Below are 7,045 nucleotides of genomic sequence, written 5' to 3' on the forward strand. Positions count from 1 at the left end.
AATCTGAGCCAGGTCTGCAGAGAGACATCCATTCTTTCACTCTGGCAAGTTCTGGTGCATTGATTTTTCTGGTGAGCCCACATTCTATAAATCCTCTTATCTCTTGAAATTTGTCGTCCTGACAAGTGAAGAGGAACTATAGTATTAAGGCATCAGTATCTAAGTGCAAAAATTGCAAAGATTCAACCAAATATGTGAAATCAAATATGTGATCAGTCTTATGAGGAATTTCTTTCTTAATAACCTGACTTTTCTGTTTGATGTCCAACACACAGTGTTATTAGTATTAAATAAAGCTGTATACACTTAGTTTCCAAAGTAGGCAGTCTTTGAGAAAAAGAAAGCTCCCTCAACTTAAACTTTTTTATGATTTATGCTGAAGCTAACAGGCTCTTATCTTCTCTTGAATCTGGCCTGGATGCAAATAAAAATATAAGCAACACTGCTTACAACATTTACTACATTAACTTCAAAATTAATAACTTCAGATATTTTAACACATTTTGAAGGCTGTATATGATCATAATCATCTGGATGTCTGAAATCTATAAAAATACTTTTGAGAAGTTTCATTATTAAAAAAAAAATCATAAAAACAGTAGAGGATGCCTGAGGGCGTTTTTGGACTAATGGGAATCCTTCATGCTGTATAATAGGAATAATAATAATAATAAAAGTAAAAGTTCCTCCCATTCTTACAGAATGAAAATTTTTGACCAAATTATCTCCTTTTTGCTGGTTATGGACATTCAGACTTCCCACAATACACAGCAGTGTACATCTTGTTAGTACATGGTATGAAGAACTCGACTCCTTGTTAGTAAAAGTAAGAGCTAAATTAGTAGAAACTATGAAATTAATTTGTGACACTTGTCATTAAAGTTTTTAGGGGGAGGTCTAGGAGGAGAAAGGATGGTGTCATTCTCAGCGGACTTAAAAGATGTTTGAAGGCATTTGTATTCTTTTCTGCTTTCTAAATCATAACCCATACTTTTTTAAAGAGCAAATTTTAAATCTTCAGAGCCCTTACTTGGCTGCCTTGATTATTCCATAACTGCTCAGATCCTGGCAATACCAAGCTACTTGCTACCAAGCCCTCAAGGTTGCATGTCAGGTGCTTCCTGCATCTCTGTGGGGCCCAAACCAGTAAGTGTTTTCAGAACATACCAAGGAAATTTGTCCAACAGAGAGCAGCCAGAAAGTCTGTCAGAAAGAGCCAATGTGCAAGAAAAACAAGTTAGCTCCATCCTCTACCTTGTTTGGAGTTTGGATGTGAAAGAAATTGTCTCAGTAGTGGTTCATAGGATATCCTGAAATGAAAAAATCTTTCCTTTTAAGTCATTCCACTTGGAACAAGTAGTTCATGAATAACGGAGAGAGTGAGAGAGCGAGGGATGTATCCTTTGGTCTAGGATCTAGGACATGCACTTAAGACAATTGGATTCTTCCGGAGAAGGTGCTGGATTCCCAGGATAGTCTGTGGCCCAGCAATTAGGGCATTCATTCAGCTCTTCATCAACATCTTTTTCATTCTCTTGAGGGAAGAAATGTAGTCAATTTTGGATGGAGTTTTAGACATAAAAGCCTGCAAACAAAACAAAAAACTAGCGTGAACGTCATACTTGGTTTTACATCTGCAGTAGATGAAGGATCTCTGCAGCTGAAATATGTTACAAATGGCCTCATTGGTGAGTTTATTCTCTTTGATTTTAGCTGTCCATACTGACATACATGTTTTTTAAAGCACAAATATTGAAATTTCTCTTCAATGTTATGGTCATAATTGTCTCTTTCTGTAGATGTTTTTCTACAGAACATGCAAATTGCTCTTCCAAGTTACAAACGGAACTGTAGAGTAAGTGCAGAATGACTTGCTGCCAGTGGAGCTCCAAATACAGTGCCAAGAGCTGGTCAGGACTTCACAGTACTGCCAATTGCTATAAAAAATAGAGCAGTCCTTTGCTGGCAGAAGTACCTAAAATTACTGAACAAAATGGTGTAGCATTTGTGAGTCCCTGGTGGGTGGTGGTAGCAGTGCTGTGTAACGTGCACATGCATGCACACAGAGCAGCCTGGGATCGTGCAGGCACATGATTGTGTGCCAAAGAATGTTTTAATTACACTGGCATCTAATTGAAAGTTGAAAGACTAATAAGAGCCTGGGACACTTCGTTCAGTATAAAAAGAAGGATCTGCGTTAAACTTCAGACCTAGACTTATAATCAGTACATAAGCTTTTATGTACTTAGCTTTAAGGCTCAAATCTACTTTCAGTCCCTCAATAGTTCTTAATAAAATAAATAAAAGGAAGTTCTCAGGCAAAGAAAAGTTTTTCTAACTTTGTATTTCAATTTTAATATTGCAAAGTAAAATAACAGTTGTAGGACCTTCAGACCTAAGAGAATATTATTATTAAGCAGCAAAAATGTGGAAATGATCAGTTTAAAGAATTTAGATAAACCTCATCAAATGCTTCTAAGCTCTGACTTTTTCCCTCAAATATAAGTCTGTGAAGTGACTTTGTCAAGTTTGTTCCAGTCCTTCCTTTGCAGATATCTAAAACCAGCATTTAAAATGTTTCTTGCTACAGATGAGAAAGATACAGATTTTCTGACTCCACTGTGACTTCAAAACCTGTGGAAGTTCAAAGTGCTTTGAAGTCAGCATGCCTATTGCTAGAATCTGGACAAAAGTAAAACATGCGGCAAAAGATCCAGATCTAAGTGATGTACCACTGGAACATTTTTCATTGCTTTTATTTATTTTTAGAACTAGAGTATTTTTGTATTAATGGACTCACTTACCTACCCACTCTCAGGGGTCATATAAATCTTACAGAACCTGGTCCAAGAGATACCAGTCGAATGAGACCAATTTGAGTTTATTGTTTAGATATTATTTAGATATAGATATTAGTTTTTAGTCTCTGCTGGTTCTGAAGGAACACAACTGTGTAGCTCCTGCAGTAAGGGCTGAAGTATACTCTTGAAATCACTTTGACAGACGGCAAAGGCAGGTGAAGAACATAGCCTGTGGGAGTCTGTAGAGCAGGAACAGTTGCTTCATGGCTGGAGCAGTTGCCTGTTTCATCAGGGAACAAGGTATCCAGCCTCCTGCAGCAGCACTGCACAGTAGCTGAAGTCGCTAATAGGATATAAAAAGGACAAATGTGGCTCAGGACAAATGTGGCTCAGAATTGCTGCCAAGACTCTTAACTCCTGTGCAGGCACTGCAGGGAGATCTGCAGTGCTAAGTGCTCTTCACACCACAGGGCCCAGAGCCAACTGTAAGCTCCTAGACCAGGCTTGTCTGACTGGTGACTCCTTCTTATGCAACAGCCTCGTCGTTCTAGGATGAGCCTTCTGCCAGGGCTCAGCTGGCAGCAGGAAGGACTGCATTCAAATGTGGATCCTCGCAACAAATGCACCAGCTGAGCTTCCACCCAGGAACTTGGAATAACTGACTGGAATTATTCCATGTTCCAAATGATCTTTCTCCCATGCTTGCAGACACAGATCACCTAGCCGATATTATTTAAGGGGGAGGGAAGAGGAGGAAGAAAATTCCAACAAGTTGGTTAAACAGGATGATTTATAACACCTAATGCCTAAAGCAAATACCACCCTATTTTAGAATCTGTTTTCCTCTGATGTGGCAACTGCTAGGTCAACTCTCGTCCACTTTGAGGTACGACTTAAGCAGCAGCCCTCAATTGATAAAATCTGTTGGGTAACATGACCCAATTTGCACAGCTGCTAAGTTGCTTATCTGCTTTTTGTAACTTTTCCAAACCTCTTTGCTACCATTCTTTTCAACTTCTCATTGCTCTCCATTCCTTGCTCTGGCAGTTGCTGTCTTTACCTGTGGCATGTTACTGAGTGGTTCCTGCTACAGCAGCTCAGAGCCCTGAAAATAATACAGATAACTAACATGCATGTTTATGTGTGTTAACTTAAACAGCTTTACCTGCTTTGCAGCAGAAAGGAAATTGTTTCATATCAGTCTTCTGTTCTGCTTTAGTGGAGAGATTGGGTATTTTTGGTGGTTTTTTTTTTTTTTAGGCCTTGACCATGTGTCTTACAGCAGACTTGGAAAGTAGGATATTTGTCTTGGGACTGTCCCTTGTCATCACTCTTCCTCCTCTGCCCCCTGCATGCTAAGAACATGGCAGTAGTTCTGCTCTCTCTTTTCCAGTTGCTTCTGAGTCACATCTTCCCTCAAAGCAATCTTTCTCAACATTTTGGGCTGTCAATCTTCATGCAGCCCTGAGTCAGTTCTCCTGCCCAGGAGAAATCAAGCCACTGCCAGCAGTGAGAGGTAGCAATTCTCTGGCTAAGATAAACATACCCAGCCAGGTATTACAGCCCACTCATGTTCCCTTGTCACTCCCCACATAAGAGGAATAGAACTTGTACATACTTCTTCCACCCATTACGTCTCTGGAGCCTTTTATAACTTCCTAGTTGTAACCTAAAACTTGAGAAACACTTCTTTAGAAATTGCATGCAATAAATGATGAAGGACCCTTCTTCTATCCCTCAAGAGCTAGTATTTGACCTTTCATTTACCATACTGTATTTTTAGTGGTGTAGTTTCAGATACAATTACCTTCACTCAGCTTCTTAAATCACGCATTAAATGCTTTCTCAGTGCCACATTAACAACTAGCTGCTCAGCTTGCTGGAATTAGAAACCAGATATGTTGTTCTATTTACAATAAAGAATCAGACTGTGGTTTTGGTGTAGATTGCTATAATAAGGAGAAAAGGTCCCTTTGGTGTTCTTTAATTTATGACACACTGTAAAATGTCCAGGCACATTTTGCTTAGTAGCAGAAGGAGAAAAAATAGTAACTCTTGGCTGGAGATTAAAAAAGTCTCACACACCATTAATGTATTTTGAGATCCTGCACATTTGGGAGCAAATCGGCTACTTATCTGCTTCTGGGATCATACTCATTTGTAACCACAGTGAAGGCTCTGTGGCTTTCAAGATTTTTTTTGTTAGTCTGCCTAAATAAAATCAGTCACATCAGATGAATGTCAGTACAGTGCCATTAAGATCACATTAAAGAGATCTTTAGGCTAACATTTTTGGCCTTGTAGGATAAATTGTATCCTGTTCTGATTTTTTTTTTTTGATTCTTAATGTCTCAAAGCCTGCTTTTTAAGCACTAGAGACTAAAAATAGTCGAGTGCTGTGAATTACAGCTATATTGTACTCCACCCTGCTCATGAAAAGTCTCGTCATCATTCTGCTGAGTGTTTCCTGGGAGCTGCATAAATAACTATAAACCTATAGTTTTCTATAACTTGTGATCAAACTGTTCAATCTCTGCTTATCAGTCAGGAACCTTCAAAATGGCTACTTCACTGCAGAGCTTGTAGTAGAAGTACATCATCTGATTAACTTCAATCTACTGCATCAGTAAACAGAAACATTGCTAATGGATCACAGAATGATGCAAAGATCTCTTACATCATCTCTCTCCTCTCACTGACAGAACAGGATTCCTCATTGTTGTAGAAAAGCTTCATCTGTCTGATTAGGGTGACTGCAGTACATCCTATTCATGTAAGACCTCAGTAGGTCTGTAAAGGCTCTACCTGTGAGAAGGATTTTCCTTCATTTGTCCTATATTTTTCTCCTCTTCAATTCCTCCTTCTAGTCTTTATATAGCTATCTCAAGAAATTGTGAGAGGGACACAACAAAATATTTCTTGATGATCACCCTTAGCCAATTTGAACAATATCTGATCCGGGACTGGTATTTCCATACACAATGCTATAAAATTATTTGTATGGAGAGAAAAGTAAAAGGAAATAGAATGATCCAGCAGAAGTGGCAGGCCACCAGCTATTATTTTTTTCTTGACAAGATAATTCTTCAATAAAAACCTCCCCTTGTAACACAAGCCCATTGTTTTTATTGTGTTTTGAAATCCTTTCCAACAATCCTTTCAGCAAACTGGGTTTTTAGGGGAGTTGGGGTTTTTAGCAGGTTTGGGGGTTTTGTTTTTATTTTTTTTCTCAAAGTGAATGTAGTCCATTACATCAGCACTGGACAAAGAGACATTAGTTGAATTGATTATTTATTATATTAGAGGCATACATATATGGGAAAATCTCTTGCCTCCGTCTTTATATGAGGTAATTCCTTATGCATGCCAGATTTATATTGGTTTGATTTTGCTGAACATTGTGTTGAAAACTCACGTCAAATGCCTATCCAATGTCTCTTTCTCCACCACTAAAAATTCCTTGTTTTCTTCATACATTGGAAGAATTGACAGTCTGCATTTCCCAAAAAAACGAGATAAAAAGGGAGATCTGTTCTGACTGAAGAGGATGCAAGAGGGAGCTGCTAGATAAAAGTGTGGAAGAATGACCAAAATATTAAGGAAGCTTTGGGAGTAATAGGACATCCAGCCCTTGGGGGTTAGTTCGAGTGCCATTGTGTCGGACACTCAGACCTAGACTGAGCTAGCTTGTACTCTGCAAACATTTTAAATAACTTACTGGATTTCCCCATCTTTTATTCATGACTCTGCTTGGTCCATGACTGGGCCTTTCATTCTGTGGGAGAGACATGTGTGCACAGCTCAAGAGCGGGTGCTTGCTTGTGTGCTTTTAAAGAACCCATAGCTGCCTGCCAAATTGCTTTTTCTTTTTTGGTTTCACTTGTTTTTGAAATTCATACAAAAAATTTGGAGATGACTCACACAAACATCTCAAAGTCCATCCAGAAGAATTGGAAAAGGAAGGTGTCTTCTACTCCTTAGCTGACAGCCTTTGTGTGTTGTATCTCAGCCTGCACAGGTGTTCTCAGCTATCATCAAGATGCTTTCACAGCAGCTGAAGGTACATATTTCTTTGCTCATGATATTCATTTACCTTCTGGAACTTGTCAAATTGCAGCATAAGTTATCTGAGCTTATTTGCAGAAACTGCAGGGAAATCCTGTGTCTGTCACGTCTAAATATTTCTGACAATGTTTTGTGGAGTCCTTCTGGCCTATGGGAGAAACAAACAAAAAGATAAGTGT

This window comes from Pyrgilauda ruficollis, unplaced genomic scaffold (genome assembly GCF_017590135.1).
Source record: "Pyrgilauda ruficollis isolate IOZ18807 unplaced genomic scaffold, ASM1759013v1 scaffold2, whole genome shotgun sequence".
NCBI lineage: Eukaryota > Metazoa > Chordata > Aves > Passeriformes > Passeridae > Pyrgilauda > Pyrgilauda ruficollis.